The sequence below is a fragment of the Pezoporus occidentalis genome, unplaced genomic scaffold, assembly GCF_034315485.1.
Source record: "Pezoporus occidentalis ecotype Australia unplaced genomic scaffold, CSIRO_AGI_Poc_V1 ctg201, whole genome shotgun sequence".
Classification (NCBI taxonomy): Eukaryota; Metazoa; Chordata; class Aves; order Psittaciformes; family Psittacidae; genus Pezoporus; species Pezoporus occidentalis.
In genome coordinates, this window is record NW_026913868.1 from 865,500 (window position 1) to 883,581 (window position 18,082).

Consider the following 18,082-nt stretch of genomic DNA (forward strand, 5'->3'; position numbering starts at 1 on the left):
TCGTCCTCGTCCAGCTCCGCCCCGTCCCACCGGGAGGGAAAGCGGCGAGCGAGCCGGAGCCCCGCAGCCGCGCCGCGCTGCCCAGGCAAGGGGCCCCGGGTGCCCGGGAGCCCGGCAGCGGGAACCGGGGCCCCCAGAAACGCCCGCCGCCGCTCGTGCTCCGGTCACCGCGATCGCCGCGGGGGCTGCTGCGAGCCGGCAGCCCCCCCCGGGCCGCCCCCGCCGCCTGGCCGGGGGAGTCGCTGTCGCGTTGCCCGTTGAGCTCGGCGGCCTCAGCCCCGGCGGGGGGAGGCGGCTGTCACCCAGGCAGCGGCGGCAGGTGAGTGGCGCCCGGGCGCGCCGCAGCTGGCGGCGGGGCGGGAGGACGGGCGGGCAGGCGGAGGGAAGGGGGGGCGGCCCGGGCTCCCCGCCGCGCAGGGCGGGGGTGTGTCTGGCGGGGTCGGCACACCGCCCCCGGCCCCCGCAGAGCCCCTGGCCTGCGGGGAGGTGCAGCTGTCACGGGGGGACGACCCGGCCCCCCGCCCCGGGGCTGCCATGGCGGCGGGCGGAGCGCGGAGGGGCGCCGCGGCCTCCCCCCCCTCCTCCTCCTCCTCTCTCCCCTCGCCCGCCCTCCTTCTCTCACGGGGGGCTGAGAGGGCCGCCCCGGGAGACCCTGCGCGGAGAACCTCTCCGGCCCGGGCACCGGAATCCCAGCCCTCCCTTTCCTTTATAACCCCTCACCCCTTATTAATGTAAAGTTGATTGCAAAAGTGAAAAAGCAGTTTTTTCTCTTCTCGCCCCCCCCTCACCCCACCCCCAGCCTCTTCCCGGCTGGAAGATGGCTGAGGGGAGGCAGCGGAGCCGCGGCCGGGCCTGCGGGTACCCGCGGACTTCCCCGGGCAGGGAGGACGCTTCGTTTGGTGGCGGTTTAGGTGACAGCTCTTTGTCTGCGTTGTGGCATCGTATGTCCCCCCCCTCGGTGTGTGTGTCTGTGGTCCCCAAAACCACCTCCAGCCACGGCAGGGCGGTTCTGGTTATCAGGGGAGGCAAGTAAGTTGAGGGCTAAGGCAGCGGTGCGGTTGTCAGGGAAAGGTGGGGGTGGCCGTGAGGTACCGGGTGCGTCTTGGGGCCATCGAATCAGGGAACAGCCGAGTTGTCAGGCAGGGTGTGTGGGGAATTGGGCTCCCTGAGGGGTGTCTGAGCTTCCAGGTTTGGGGGGGCTCTGCAGGAGGCTGGTGGTGAATCTAGCGTCTGCCTCCCTGCTTCTGGCAGAGTGCTTGCCCTAAATTTGCTTAATTTCTCTTAGAGGCATGGACCAGCACCCGACTGCGAATAATCCTAAATACCTGCGGTGCATATGCAAGTGGTAGCCCTGGCTTGTGCAGTGGTGGGGCTCCAGCCGCTGGAATATGACATTTAGTGGTAGAAAAATCTGTTTGTGGAAAGGCTGTTTCCTTCCGATGTAAGTTGCTAGACATGCTTGAGCCCTCTGGTTTCCGAGGTGCGTTTTGACCTTTCAGTGCCTGAGAACTGGGTCGTGTGTGTTGGGTAATGATCTTCCAGTGTCTTTTGCACCCAAAAGATCATGTTTGCAAAGGTGGAAAGGTGTTTAGCACTGGCTGGGGCTGCTGCTTGCTTCTGCTGGAAGGTTAATCAGTGTACAGTAGATATCAAATGTTCACTACCCACGTATGGCATAGCCAAAAAAAAAAAGAGTGACACAGCAAAGTGCATTAAAACTGGAAATTTGGACTCATGTGGGTGGTGCTTGTATGTTCTTCACCCTGTCTCATGGCTTGTGTTCTTTGTGTTGCTGGTTTAGACTGAGAAAAAAAAAAGACTGGGTTTGTGTGGGCTGGCAGGATATACTTATATATGTGTGTGTAAGAGTTGTGTGTGTCTGTATATAAGGAGTAATATACCTGCTGCGTTCTAGCAGCAAGATGATAAACGTATATGAACAAAGAAGATGCTTCATATACTTGTCTGGAAATGTGCTGTCCCACTGCAGTTTGGAGGTTGTGATCTTCTGCTTGTAGAATATTTCAGTAAACGTGTATGTGTTCTGAACTCTCTACGCTGTGCCCATTGGCTTTCTTACACAAGAGAAAGTAAAAAATACATGTACGTATGGAAGTACATGCAGTATGTGATACAGGTGTAGTTATATACCTGGGCCTCTTGCAGTGCAGGAGGGAGAGAAGTGTTATAAACCAGGAAAACTTGGATACAAAGCCACAAATTTACAGGGAAGCTTGAAAAGTGGTGTAGTATCTGCAGCTTTGCAGAGCTGTTTTGTGAAAATTATTAAAGTTCAAGTTGCCACTTAAGGGGACAAACAGCTCTTGATGGTAGATAATAAAACAGTAGTAACTCTGGCAGTACTGCACCTGGCTCCAAGCCGATGGGCATGATGAAATGTTAAATCTCAACTTATTTGCTCAAGATGGGTATCTGTTGTTTGAAACGTGTTGCCAAACAATATGGCAGCACAAATCCTTGCTTCCAAAACAAATAGGCTTCCTGAGATGCGAGTGGAGGTTTGGCTCTTTGGAAGGCAAGCCTTTACTTCGTATTCTCTACGGGCCAATTTTGATTTTTCATGTGTTTTCCCCAAGCCTTGCCCTCTGATAATGCTACGACACATGCTCACAACTGCATGACTAATTCATACAATTAGTCATACACTTCCACTGTAGATTTATTGGAGCAGTGTCACTGTTCTTCTGTTGTAAAAGTCTGTATTTGGGAACATTGTGCCCGCTGTTGACTTGTCTTGGGTCTCTTGGCGGGGTTGTTGGGTGGGCTGTTATGAACATTTGAAGCCTTGAGGATAATTAAGCTTAATTATAGAAGCATATTTTTCAAGGAACATATCTGCTGGAGATCAGCACCTTGTTGCTTGTTAATCTGAGGGGGGTAATTTGCATGAGACTTTGCAATGATTGTTAGAAATGAAGGTGTGAGTGCTACTACCAAAAATATCCCGTCTCCTACATAAATAGTTTGCCAGCTGAAAAACAGTGTATTTTGTATAAGGAAACTATTTATATGACGAGTTATTCTTGTTTTGCTCGGTTGACTGTTTCTTTGAAGCATGGTTCTTATCTCTTCGATCAAAGGAATTTAAAAAAAATAGTTTTTAAAATGGATTCTGCCTTTAAAGACAAGATTTTAAGCAGGAAGGGCTTGGACTAACAGATAAATATTTTAAGCAGGTATTCCTGAAAGGCCAATGCAGTGTGTAATACCCCATAGCATGTGGCCATTGCTTCTACATAGGATCTTTAATTGCTGGCAGATGCAAACAAGCAATTTTTTTATTGGCGGTTCTATGTTATTTGTATTGCTGCAGCATCCAGGAACCCCAGGCACAGGCTGGGTTTTCAGTGGAGTAGGAGTGAGGCAAAAATGGAGCGAAAGTGCACTCCACTTCCCAAAACTTTCAGCCTAAACCTAGAGGCAGAGGAGCAGAGTTGTGAAGGGGAAGCAGCTGGCTGGTGGTGGTCAGCAGTAGACACAGTATGTGAGTAACATAAATACGGAGTTTTGGGGTTTATTTTTAATAATGTTGCAGCAAACAAGTGCTTCATCGTCTTCTGGGAGCTGACTGCCTGCTGTTGTGCTGCTGAAGCTGGGCTGCCCACTGCCAGGGCTGATCCAGCCCCTCAGAGCCACGGTGGGTGAGGGAGGATGCACAGGAGCAGCTCTGTTGATGGGTCTGAGAACAGCCGGGAGCTTTAACCTCTTTCCCTGGCACAGCAGGATCTGGAATAGGATGTTTGCCTGTAGCTGCAATATTAAAAATTATGGCTTGCTTGTAAATGGCTTCAACTCTTTGCATACGTAGCCTTGCACATGTGAGTCAGGGTGATGCAGAACAGGTTTTTACCACTATGGCAGCATCTCCATATAAAGTTTGACCATTTGAAATGCTGCGGCTTTGCTGTGGGACAAATTTTAAAGGACTCAGAGGCCTGGTCTAGGTATAAAGGATGTGTCAGCACCGTGCACTTCACCTGGGCTCCTGTCATTTACAAAGGAAAAAAGAAAACCAAAACTGCTGAACTGGTTTGGAGGTTCTTTAAGCCTGAACTAATTTACCAGGCTGGGAATGTAGGTTAGAAACTAGGCTTCGCTTGGCTTTGGGCTAGTGCCAGTATGCTCCGCAGGGAAAACACAGGCTAAATAGCTTCTGCGCTGATAATCCTGAAATACCATTCCTACTGTTTCCCCTGAACAGATAGGTAGGTTCTCATGCAGTTGACCTAATTGACTGGGAAGCAACTCCAACACATCTCAGCACAAGGAGCAGCAGGATGTTTCCCTTAGATGCTCTTGGGTGAGCGGGGGGAAAAAGTAATGATGGACTTTTGTGCACAGACCTCACCCAATTGCTCAGGTCCAAGGGATGAGGTTGCAAGGCCTAAACTAGGTAGATTTGTTAACCAACTTAGGTAAATCTGCACATAGATATTCTTAAATCTGTTTAAACCTGCTTACTGGTTTATTATGTTCTGTAAGCTGAGGCAAGCTGTCCTGGCAGTCGTGTTTAAACCAGTGTGTGTCTGCGCAGAGATTTGCTGTGATTTAGTGAAGCTGATGCAAGTTGCTGAGTTACAGGAAGGTGATCTAGGAAAGCAAAACAGAGCAGTGTATACGTAAGTCAGCAGTTTGCTAGCTTGCCTTGGTTGGTGATCTCTATAGTATTCATATTTTGCTCTAAGGATCCACAAATTGTCAGCTTCTTAAAGCTGATCAGTGGAGGGGCATAGATGGGTTTTTCTGCGGAGAAAAAGCCCTCAAGGGTTAGATTCTGTTTTAAACAAGCATCAGAAATGTTCCAGTCAAGACTGATCCTGCAACTAGCTTTTTTGTAACACAAATCACTAAAATATCTATTTTGAGCTATTTATGCTTATTTTTAATTATCTATAATGAAATATGCTATGAAACAAACTTTAAACATTGCCTTTTTGGCTTATTTGCTCCCTCTCCCTTTTTTAATGTGACATCTGAAATCCCGAGAGTTCCATTTTTTTGGATTTTCAGAATGTGAGGACTTCAAAAATAAGGCAATATGCCAGGCAAGGCAAGAAGTAGGCTTTTTTCTTGTACTCGTATGATGAAACTATGAATGAGGAACTGTTTAAAACCCAAACAAATCAGTAGCTTTCCCACAGATGTGGAATTCAGGTCCTGATTGTGAATGGTGGGGTAAGTTTAGATCACAACACTACCCTAGGATCAAATGGTATTAAATGGTGTCACACATACTGAAATGGTTAGGTGTTGATAAAGTTATATACTTAGTGTTTTCTCTTGTGTGTAGCATGTGCTGTCTTTGGAAATAAGGGCCTCAGAAGGGGAGAGAGATTTCAACCCACAGCCTGGCAGTCCCCTGTCCAGAAGGTTTCAGAACAGTATTTGATGTTTCAATAAGAATAATAAAAAAGTAGTAGTATAATTTTTTCAATAAAAGTGCACTGAGAGTTTAACAGTGAAAACTGAATATATTTTTCTCTTTTATTTTCCTTTTCTGTTAACACTGTGTAACTGGTGGATTGAGGAAACAGAAGGGAAAAGCCCTGAGCTTTTCAGACCATTAAATCGGATTCATGTGTAAATTGTACAAGAAATCTTCCAGCTTGGACTGTGTAACTTCACTTACTTCTTATTTCTTGGGAATGCCATGCTTGCTATGTATCCTCCCTCTCTTCTTCTCTCCCCTGCAGCCCTTATTTTGCTCTTAATCTGAGACTTTTTATCTGGTTTTATCAATATACTTAAGAGACCTTGAATAAGTTCAGAGATGAACTCTTCAGTGGAAGCACTAGTCAGCCTCTGTCTTTGAAGTTGTTTTGTTTTTCTTTTTAACAAAAATCTGACTAACCTGAAAAGGATTTTGACACATGCTTGTGACCAGTTATTTTAAATCCTACTGGCAAAATCGTGCGTGAAAATAAACAACCGCCTAGAGTTAAACCTGTTGTAGACTGGGTGTGTAAACTCGATCCCTTTGTCTTTCACGCCTTTCTTAAATGTGATGGCTGACAAGATGAGTTCTGGGTCTTCCCACTAATTCTGTAAACAGCTGGCAGTTACGCTACCTGCTTCTTTTTTATGAGCAGAGATTTCCAAGCAGAGTGTTCACAGGAAAGCTTGGCAGGATGAGTTCACCAGACTTTCCTCCATGCTCCAGTTGCGAATGGCACTCAGCTGAGGGGTGAATACCAGACAAGTATTTTTTTAATGATGGAAGATGCTGCAGTAGGATTGAAGCAATTATAACTGGACACCTTGGAAACATTTATAGCAGAAACCAGTAGATCAGGCTGCATTCTCATACAATTTAGACATTCAAATTTAATAATTATCATAGAATCACAGGATAGTTTATATTGGAAGGGATCTTAAAGCTCATCCAATTCCAACCCCCTGCCATAGGCAGGGACACCTTCCCCTAGACCAAATTAATCAAAATGAAATGCTGCATGCATGTTAAGGGTATGACATTTTGGCATTTACAAATGTTACAATGTTCTTATATCTCAGCTTTTGTGAAATTTTGTGACAATCTGCAAAATTGAGCACAAAATCCCAACATGTCTTGAAATGTAATCAGGGTGAAGCCTAATTTGCTATTGTATGAATAGTTAGAATTTCTTGAAATGGAACCGATGTGTGCAATACATCTGTTTGTGTCACCAAATGTCATTTTAAGAATGTTGGTTTATGGAATAAGTGAGAGCTGCTTGTGAAGGATCAGGTAAAACACCATGTTATGCGGGCCTCTGACTCACAGGGTAGGAACAAGGCCTGAAACCAGCTCTGCCTTTGGCAGCACGTAACTTTTGCTTTATTTTAAATTAAGGTTATGAAACTCCAGCATTTTAGAATATGTTTTTTATTTATACTGTTCGCAAGCTTTCTTGGTATGTTTTCAACTATATTCTATTGTCCAACAAATATTTTTCTACAGAGTTAGTTTTTAAATGTTCTTTGTGAAAAAACGGCTAGGTGATTTTTTTTTTTCCCTGGGTTTCTGAAATTGCATTCCCAGATTTGTGTTTTACTGTAATCAGCTAGTCTTCAGTGTGGAGTATCTGCTGAAGGCATAGTGGAAGTTGTGGGATCCCAGCACTTCTGTGACAGCTAGATTAATAGTTACGCCTTTAACCTTTAAAACAGTTCACCCAGACTTGGAGTCGGCATAAATTTCTGTGTTTCTGAAGATGCAGCGGTGATGATCCCTTTGATGGCCCAAAATAAGTGAAAAGAAAAGCTTTAATGAATTTAAAAATGCCATTGAAAATAGCATTTGGCCTGATATTATTTGGCTTTTGTTGTTGTTGGAAATGGAAACAATACTGTATATACAAAGGTCACTGTATGGAAAATAACTGTCTAGTAAATATACTTTAATCTAGTTTATTTTTCAAGTACAGTGAAAATGGGAAAATAAACTATCTAAACTATTAATTACATCTGTTTCCATGTGACATAATGTGCTACAGTTTTCTGATGTTGTGGATAAGATGTTTCAATATAGCATAACAAAAAAGTACAATTTGATATCGCAGACTAGCACTACAACCTGGGGATTTCCATTATATCAAAAGCTATTTTGTTTGTAAAGCTGGACATTCAAAGGTTAGGAAAACCAGATGCAATTGTACTTGCAATTTTGTAGCCACAGGAGATTTTTCCATAGATTCTCTGACTTATTCACTGTATGGTTTGGACTAACAAAATGGAACAGATTAAGGTTGCACAGATGATCATAAATTTATTACTGTATACTTTTTAGTGCTTAATTTTGCAGCCTACTCAATTTTCTTCTAATGTTTTTAGGTGATAAGCTGCTTTGTGACATTCATTTTCAATACGAATGGAGTGTCACACAAGTATTGGCTACTTTTTGCAATGCCTCTGCAAGGCAAAGAAATATTATTCCAATTTTTGCCCTCTTTCCCCCCCCCCCCCCCCCCCCCCCCCCCCGGTGAATAAAACAGAATCACAGCTATTGGATAATTAGCCCAGGTAGCAGGGTGTTGGTGAAAGGTAAAAGGCACTTGACAGGTTATTCTCAACTACCTGGTGCACTTGACCTCTCTGTCTGTATATGTGGATTTATTAAATTGGGTGAAACTTTCCTTGAATTTGCCAGCAAACCTCCAGAGGCTTGGCTCCAGTGGTCTCTGCGTCACTGACAAGTAGCTCTGATGACAGGCATCTGATGGCTTTCGTTCTTTAGAGCAGAGTTTCCCCAACTGTGGCATGCATATGCTCGCAGTATGCATGCTGCTTTAGAACAGAGTATTTTGCGATGTGAAGGCAATTAAACTCCTGCTGCTGAATGTAGATCGGTTATTGCTCCATGCCTGGCAGTGTTCAAGACCAGTTTGGATGGGGCTTTGAGCAGCCTGGTCTAGTGGAAGGTGTCCCTGCCCATAGCAGGGGGTTGGAACTACATGACCTTAAGGTACTTTCCAACTCAAACTATTCTGTGGTTCTATGATTCTACTGTGGGGCCCCTGATGGAGGTGGGTCCTTGGGGTGGCACTCAGGAGTTCTTGATGATTGCAAAGAGCCATCAAATTGGGGTTTGCAGGTGTGCTTGTGCTTCTGATTGAGATTGTAAAGGAGCAAGGATGGAGATGTTGGGTGAGGATGTGCAGCGAGTCCTATTTTGGGAAGCTGGGGTAAGCGTGGAAGATGGGGAGCAAAGGTTTTGGCATTCAGTGTTAGGGAGGTGGTGCAGTGTCATGGCTTGGTCAGGTCAGGTCAGCAGGGCTGGGCTGGTGCAGAAAGAAAATAAACATTGTTTTTATGTTCTGGTTCGTGGGGAATGTGGTGTGCTTTTTAGGTGGGGTGGGGACAGCACTGGGGTTCTCATTTTGGGGCACGGAAAGATTGATGACCAAGTCCTGCCAGGGAGAAGCGTTATCCAGTAGAAGGGCAGGAAGAAAGAAGCTGGTTTGGGAGGTTGAGCATGTGTGCACGTTGCTAAAAAAGCAGTAACACGTTGCTGGTGATGGCCTCCAGAAGAACTGCAGCCTTAGTTCCCAAACTTAGCACAGCCCTGCTTGTCGCTGCGGTTGTTGACTTGCTTATAGGTGTGCGTGCATGGTGCTACGTGCAAGGAGAGCTGGATTCCTGAATTCCTGCTCTTGCCACAGAATGTATGATTACAGAGATACCACGGACTTCTTGAAAACAGCATTAAATAACTTCTGAAGGGTTTTTAAGGAGGTATTTTGAAAACAAGAAGCATGCTTTTACTCTTGGGTTTCCTCCTGGATGCTGGAAAATACCTACATTCTGTAATTCATACATTTCACGTGCAACTGGCAAGTTGGAAATAAACTCTTTGGGGTCTGTGAAAGCAGTTTAAACAAATCTAGTAAAACAAGATTTTGATTTCATTGCAGAGGTTTAAAGTGCAAGGGTAAAATACACAGAGCAGCCATTAAAATTTAAGAAAAGCAACAAAACCCCCAAAGAATACTAGCCTGGAAATGTTTTCTTCCCTCTGTGCTGCCTATTAATCTGCTGACAGGGGAAACTTTGATTCTAAATCCACTGGAGTTGCTGGAGTTGGGTGTTTGGCAGCATAGCACTGTCAGAGCTATTGCACCACTCCATCTGCCCCTGGAGTCACGGCTTGCTGCAAATTCATACACCTTTGAGAACTCCTGCTTGTTGGAACAAAGCCCCCTCACTGCCCAGAGACTCCTGGGACTTTTCACAAGTGTAAGCACCATCTCTGCGGAATAGGAAAATATTCCCATTTCACAGATGGGCACAGGCTTGTCCAGCTCGCCACGGGGAAATTTGGCAATCCAGTATTTGACCCCCTTGTATCTACATTTACTCTTTGAACAGTTGGTCTGCAGTGTTTAGATTTTGTTTTAAATTGTCTAAATTGAATATAGCAATATAATTTTAATTTGTTTACCAAGAGAGTTCTTCAGATAGGCCTCCTGAAGTGCGAGGAATAAGAAACAACTGCTACTTGAAGACAGAAGAGCTGAGTTTGTTTCAAGCTGTTTAAAAGGCTTCAGCTCAGAGATAAGTGCGTATTTTACATCCTGATCAGCAACTTATAATGAGATTTAGAGCACTAAACGAGTTCTCTCCTAACCCGCAGAATGATGCATGTGGCTCAGCACAGAGCTATTGTTCTCATCAGCCCTCTCTGGTGAAATAATTTAGGAAATTGTGATGCTGCAAACTGGTTTTAATCAGTGAGTAGTTTCTACCTTCAGAAGATGTCTTCAGTAGATAGAAGGCATTTCTCAATGTTCACAAAGGTTTCTGCACAAGGAGGGTAGTTCTTGTGTTCCTAGCAGTGCGAAAGGGCTGTCTGGAACTTCAAACACATGAGCAGGCCATAGGATTAAGTGTTCTCTGTTATGATGAGTGGAAGTTACATCTTCCAAGTGCTGGAAGTTTCTAAAAGGCTGTTCTGTTTCTCCATCACTAGAAAGATAATGAAAGAGTACAGGGAAAGAGTACAGGCAAGGAAGGCTTATGTTAGAGAATACAAACATGGAGAGCAGGAGAGCTGCTTTTTCCCTTTTGAGAAGTGAAACGGAGATGGTCTTCACAAAAATGCTACTATGATGCTTGTGGATAGATCCACCCGTGGCTGGATGGCCATTCACTGGCAGGATGGGGTAGAACTATTGATAATTTTGATACAAAAATTGTTTTGATGCAAACTCAGATCATTTTGATGCTCTGAGGGCTGGAGCACGTTTGCTCTAGAGACAGGCTGAGAGAGATGGGATGTGAGGCAGAAGTTCTTCCCTGTGAGGGTGGCGAGGCCAGTGAGGCCCTGACAGGTTGCCCAGAGAAGCTGTGGCTGCCCCATCCCTGGCAGTGTTCAAGGCCAGGTTGGACAGGGCTTTGAGCAACCTGGTCTAGTGGAAGGTGTCCCTGCTTGTGGCAGGGGTTGGGACTGGTCCCTTCCAACCCAAACCATTCTGTGATTCATATGATTAATGATATTCAGAGGATTTGACTTTTTCTTCAGGTGGTAGCAGAGGTTCCTCTCCTAATCCAGCAGCTACATTCAGCTGGTTCTTGAAATTCTTATAATGTGGTTTTGAGAACAACATGTGGTGAAGATGGGATAAAACAATATTGCATGTGGGGGGAAGACTGTGTGGTGCTGAGTGAGGGGATTAGATCACTTGCATAGAACCATCAGGTACTGGTGGCTATAATATTTATCATCAAGAATCCTTGTCTGAGCCTTGAGCTCTTTCCCTCCCCCTGTTTACAGCAGATTGTCAAAATTGAAGATTGAAGGTCTTCTCTTTTGCAGTCACTTGTGTTTCCAGAGATGGGTTTTTTTTTTTTCCTTTCCTTAAGTATTGAAACCAGGCTTTTTTTTATTCCAGCCTCATTTCCTACTGTGCTGTATAAGGCTGCTACATACTCTGTTCAAGGTCCCTGAAAATGTTATGAATAGTCTTATCTCTGTAAGCTCCTTGAATACATCGCTGGTTTTGTGTACCTGGCTTTTTTGAACCTTATCCTCATTACAAAAAAATAAATAAAAAAGCCAAGGAAAAAAAAAAGCCCTTATCTTTCTCTTCTTCTTTTTTTTTTTTTTTCCTTCCTGAAATGACTTATGAGAATTCTCATGTGGGAGTGAATTAGTGTGATTGTACTGGGAGACATGGCTGGCTGTGGCACAGGCATGGATTTGCTAAAGCAGCACAGAACTCAGAAGCACAAAAGCTAGTTGGATTGAAATCACTTGGTATTGCTGTCTATAGAATAATTTAACTGGGTTTTTGTCTTTTGGTTTTGTGTTTTGTTGTGTGTTGGCTCCCCCCCCACTGGTGAGTACAGCTCTCAGGCCTCATTTTTAGTACTGATTTCAGTTATTTATGCTATGAAATGGTAAAAGAATTATCAAAATGTTGTCTATGAAGTCAGTCCAGAAGGGCCTGAATGCACAGGTGATTGTGGATATGCTGCTGTTTGCTAAAGAACTTTTTAGGTTTCCTTGTTTTGAGATGGCTTGAAACAGGGTGGTATTTTTTTTTTAGCTTAAGTAATTTGCTCGTCCTCCTCCTTGATTTTACACCTATCAAAAATGAACAAGCATGTCACGTATCAACCATTAATTAGCTGATCACAAAGCCCTTTGAACGTAACTGCGAAACTACGAACATAACTTAAACCAAAGTCCTCACTCTTTAAAGGGAGAAGAGTGGAACGCACCTCTCCCTTCTCCTCTCCCTGAAAGGCTTTGCTTCCAGAGGGTATCCTTGCGCTGCTGTGGGCAAAGACTCAGATGAATTATTTTGCACAATGAATGCATCCTTCTGAAGGATTTCTGGTGTTCCAAATGACTGGAATTCTCCCTGAAACTGTAGTGCATGTTTGGGAGGAGAAGAAAGTCTGTACAAAATACTGTCTTTGCACTCCGGAATCGCAACTGCTCCTGCTGGGCTTCTGAGATAGACTTGAAAAGGCGTCTTGGCTTGCATTATAGGTTAACCCAAATAAACGTTTAGTAAGTAATAGTAGTAATTAGTATTTATAATGAGGTAGTAACAGGCAACCTGAATTAGCCCAAGCTCCCATTGTGCCTGAAACTAAACAAACAAATAAGCTGCTTAGGGAGGGACTGCCATGATTCAAGTGTATTTGTCATTTCTTGCCTTACCTCTGAAATGTCTTGTAATGTGATATTTGGTACACTTTTTTTTTAGTCATGCAAGCATAATATTTAATAATACCTGTGGTCTGCATTTTGCTTACCTTGGTTCCTGTTGTGCTGATACACCCAAGCTGGGTTTAAGTTCTGTCTTCAACTGCCTTTAAATTCAAATAACCTTCACTGCAATTAGTAGCATTACTTATAAGATGTCACGTAAGAACCGTGGGCTGTAGTCTATTGCTGGCATGCTTGTGATTAAGGATTTTCAGAGTAAAAGTATATCAGCAGTTTTCATAGTCATGAAGTGTTGAGATAAATATTTGAGTAATCATAGAATAGATAGTAATGACTTAATGTGTATTTACAGTAAAAGAAAATACGGGGAAAATAGCTGAAAAACCCTCCTGCTTGCTCAAGTATGTAATTTTTTTTACCCTTTTTCAGCCCTAATTGCACTTTACTGTTTTGGACAGTGGGTCTTATGCAACTACAACATTTTACCAAAAGTTTTTAGGAAATAGTATTTTAAAATTCAGAGTTTTGTTATGAAAATCACTTTGGGTGAGCTGTCTGTGTTCAACAGTAGACTCTTTATGAAGTCAAACATGAGCGGGGCAAATATAGTCATCACTGTAGCAATATAATTGTAAAATATGACATTTGTATTTGTGTTTTAATGGGAATTTGTTTAGTTACTACCTAGCCACTTCTTTAATATGTGCTGCATATGTAAGTGGGAAGTATTTAATAACCTACTTGAGTGTTATTAACTATTTTTCATGTAAGCCTAATTTATTGAAGATGGCAATATCTATTAAACAACATTCACTTGCAGCCTGTCCCAGTTGAATAGTTTATGTTCATGGCATAGAGGTCTAAGTATTTAAGGATGTACATAAAACTGTTGCCTAAATAATGTTACTACCCTTTCAGTGCAGAAAAGCCAGAATTTTTGGCTCCACTCTGGCACTACTTTGATGCTTGTAAATACTCTTACGCAATTTTGCAGCCCAGAAACAAGCCATGTCCTGGGCTGCATCACCAGCAGTGTGACCAGCAGGTTGAGGGAGAGGATTCTTCCCCTCTGCTCTGCTCTGGGGAGACCCCCCGTGCAGTCCTGCATCCAGCTCTGGGGCCCCAGCGTAAGAAAGATGTAGAGCTCTTGGAGTGAGTCTGGAGCAGGCCAGGAAGATGCTCTGAGGACTGGAGCACCTCTGCTATGGAGACAGGCTGAGAGAGCTGGGCTTGTACAGCCTGGAGAAGAGAAGGCTCTGGGGAGACCTTAGAGTAGCTTCCAGTGTCAACAAAATCTGGAGAGGGGCTTTTGACAAGGGCCTGTAGGCACAGGACAAGAGGCTTAAAACTGACAGAGGGGAGATACTAGATGAGATCTCAGGAAGTTCTTGGTTGTGAGGGTGGTGAGGCCCTGGCACAGGTTGCCCAGAGAAGCTGTGGCTGCCCCATCCCTGGCAGTGTTGAAGGTCAGGTTGGATGGGGCTTGGAGCAACCTGGTCTAGTGGAAGGTGTCCCTGCATCTGGGAGGGGGGTTGGAATTGGATGAGCTTTAAGGTCCCTTCCAACCCAAACCATTTTGTGATTCTATGATGATCTATGAATTACATACTGGTTTTGTTGCATCAGGACACTTAGAGCAGAGGGTGGAGTTTGCTTGAGTGGTGGTCAGTGGCTCAATTTTTTTTTCCTGCCTTCAGCATTTGTTGTGTGGTCTGATACTTGCGTTGTTGCTCTGAATTTGAAACTGTGTGTATTGCTGTTTTGGTTTTTTTTTTCTGTAGTCCTTGCAGCTATGGTAGTTGAGTTTCACAATCACTAAACTCATCTGCATTTGTCTTTAGTATTTCTCGTGAGATATAAAAGTGCTACCATTTCTGTTCAATAGATTAAAGGCTCCAAGAGTTCAAGGACAACTCTGGAAACTCAGCTATAGATGTTTTTGTGGCCGTGAGATACACGGGCTCTCTGGGACTGTTAGGTAATTGGTGTGAGGTTTTTCCTCTCCTCCCAGGGACTTCTTCAACTGAAAAGGGAAAAAAGTCCAAATCAGTGTTAGAGGCAGGAGTTTCAGCCATCAAACCTGAACATATTTTCCTGAGAAAGCTGAATTACAGGAGAGTGATGAGAAGATGCTAGAATGGAAATACTTCACCCCTGTAAATATGATTTATAATTGTTTCTTAAGAAAAAAAGAATGGAGAAAAGTCAGGTTGTCTACAGAAGGGAACTCTAGGAATTAACTGTTTCATACACGAATTCATTTGGGAGTGATTATGCTGTATTTCGATGGTGTAAGTACTGCAATTCACCCTTATCACAGAATCACTCCCACATTCTCGAGGAAAAGTGTTTTTTCTGATTTGGCTTAACTGGACTCACTCAAAATCTACATGGATGTTTATGGCAGAGCTTTAAATGGATCTAAGGTTTTTCTGATGTGTAACTCTTGTGTTTTAACCTTCAAAAGATCCTTTCTAGTCAGAATTGATACTGGATCTTTTAATCCAAAGTTATAAACCTGTGGAGTGAGCTGTGACCGGGTAGCAAAATGTCCTTGCTTTTTTGTAGCGCTTCCCCCAGAAAATGGGTACTTGTATGTTGAAAAAAATCTCTGCTGCTTATTGATGTGTGTGTATTTAATAATGATACTTTGAAAAATGAAATATTGTAGTCCTTGGGTTGTGCTCTCTACTTTTAGTGCTATGGCAGTACCTAAAGATACTTTTTTAATAAAAGAAACTGATGTTTGTTTTCCTTGATGTACTGGCATGATCTCTGGTGTCGATGGAGAGCTCTACTTTCTAATGAAGCCATTAAGATGCTTCCGATAGTTAGCATCTTCGAAAATCTGGGTTTGCATTTGAATATCAGTTTATCAACAGGCACATTGAGAGAAGAGGCTGCTGGGTTCACTTTGGGAGCCAGGGTGGAGAGGAAGGAGTTATTCTGAAGTGCAGCATAAGTAAATCTGATCAGCTGATAAATTCTTCAAGGAGTGTGGATTGAGAAACTCCCCCGTGGTTGTGCACATGGAGTAGTAATTAATGTTTCCACCTTGCTCATAGCAGATGCTTTATGACGTAGCAATATTGATTATGGCTGATGGAATTGTACCAGGGAAGAACTTCTAAGAACTTCTTCCTCAGATCTCATGTAAATCTCCCTTCTGTTAGTTTAAAGCCATTCCCTCTTGCCCTGTCCCTACAGGCCCTTGTCAAAAGCCGCTCTCCAGCTTTCTTGTTGCCCCATTTAGGCCCTGGAAGCTGCCCTCAGGTCTCCCTGAAGCTATCTCTTCTCCAGGCTGAACAAGCCCAGCTCTCTCAGCCTGTCTTTATAGGAGAGGTGCTTCAGCCCTTGGAGCATCTCTGTGGCCTCCTCTGGACCTGCTCCAACAGCTCCATGTCCTTATGTTAGGGGCTCCAAGGTGGCGTTATGTTGCTCTGTCTTGTTTCATGCTGCAAACTTGTTTTGAAATTTATGAAATTTATAGAATGTTATTTCCCATTAGGCTGTGTAATCAGTCTCTTCATATAATTTGCAGCTGCATTTCAACTTAAATTCATTAATGTGACTAGTATCATAGGATGCTGATACTAGACTACAGTGAGACCCAAGTGTCAGATTTGTAGCATGTTTTTGTTTTGGGTTTTATTTTTCCTTTGCTTTAATTGAATAACTGCATCTTAATGTGGAAGTTTGTAGGTGAAGCCCCACCCAAGGCTTTATAATACAATACTTGCAGCACTAGACCTTAATAGTCCCCTTATCTCTGGGACTTACTTGAAGCACTGTCTTTGGGACTGTGGCACTGAGGAGATGAGCAATGCTGGATGCGATTGTGCACTGTAACACTGCTCCTCCTGCCCGATAAGTCCTGTGTCCTGAGTGAAGCATTCTTTTCTCTTGATATTTGAAAGCAATTCCTGAAGGAATATCTACTATATGTAGTACAGTTACACGAGTGGGTGTATTACTATTGTAATTTGTCAATTCTGGTGTAAGTGTCTTTGTAAAACCCTTGTGTCCTCTAAGTCAAGCTAAAAATAGTCAGGGCTTTATTGTTTATGAAGATTTTTATCCTGGGCAAGGTTGTATTTGCTTCCAAGAGATGCACATGGTATCCATCTGTTTGGTTTTTTTATGTTTTGGCAACATTTGTTTAGGGTATTATACCCTGCTAGGGTCTCTGGAATTGACTGTAATTTCTGCTGGAATGGTTTAAATGACATTTCTGCTCCAAGTGTATTGGATACGCATGTGCCGTGTAAGTACAGCGAATATTTCCCCTTTTTTTCACCAATTGCAACTTAAAGAATGACGTAAATCATTGATTTTCTTGTATTTGATATTCTGCTGAGAACATGACCTGATGGTTTTTTTGTTCTTGGGAAGGGGGGGAAGTATTGCTTTGAACTTGCAGTGTAGGGCTGGAGGGAGCTGAGTCGTGCTGCTGGGGATGAGTCATGTTGGGGAGCTGAGCGGGTCGTTTCTGGCACGGAGCTCATGAGCAGTTTATGCCTTGCCTCGCGCTGCCTATTTGCTTCAAGCAAAATGGGGAATTGCACACAGCCTGAAAGCATGGAGCAATAGAAAAGTTTCCCAGTGGAATTAAAAGAAAAAAAAGGTGCCAGCACGGGCTCCTACCTATTTCCATTTGGATGCTAAAACCATGAGCTGAAGTTTTAGGGATTTCTGTAATGAAAATTTCAGCTGTTGTTGTGTCTGATGTACAGGTTTCTGTAAGAAATGAGATTTCTTGTTTATCATTTAACTTGATGTTTGGGAGAAAAGCTCTTAGAAGCCCTTTTTCAGCACAGTCTGGCCACGCTACTGCTCACAACTTCTATGTGAAATGCTGAAGAACCTGCTTTAAAAATTGGAATAGTGAAGTATCAAAAAATTGACAGAAGAGAATTTCTTGCAAAGCCCAGAACAATTGCTTTATAACTCTATATTATAGATTGTGTTTTCAGAGGTGCATGAGTTACTTTGAGTTTTTGCCTGTTTCCCTGTGATTGTCCCTTCCCTGGAAGCGTTGTCCCATCCCTGGAAGAGTTCAAGGCCAGGTTGGATGGGGCTTTGAGCAACTTGGTCTAGTGGAAGGTGTCCCTACCTCTGGCAGGGGGGTTGGAACTGGATGAGCTTTAGGGTCCCTTCCAACCCAAACCATTCTGTGATTTCCAGGAGAGTATCTCTTCCTAATTTTGTTAATACAGAAGCTTCTGACTCCTTCTGTTTCAAGGACATTTCAAAGACAAACCCCTATGGCTGCAATAGTCTTATCAACAGAAAAAAACCCAAACCTTATTGGTGAGAGTCACTGCAGCCAAAACGTGCATTAGGCAGGATTATGGATACAGTGCACTTTCACAACTGGAAATTCAAGTGGCGGGGCTGAGCTGC

At 43.6% G+C, this 18,082-nt stretch overlaps 1 protein-coding gene across 7 annotated transcripts in view; it reads left to right on the forward strand.

Annotated features, from left to right (window-relative positions):
* The first annotated feature begins 180 nt into the window (after positions 1 to 180).
* Positions 181 to 18,082, forward strand: part of NCOA1 (nuclear receptor coactivator 1) — a 189,642-nt gene continuing 171,740 nt past the window's right edge. For all 7 annotated transcript variants that reach the window (XM_062618550.1, XM_062618552.1, XM_062618555.1 and 4 more), the window contains exon 1: positions 181 to 319. The gene's annotated coding sequence lies outside the window, so the exon portion shown is untranslated. The remainder of the gene's footprint in view (positions 320 to 18,082) is intronic.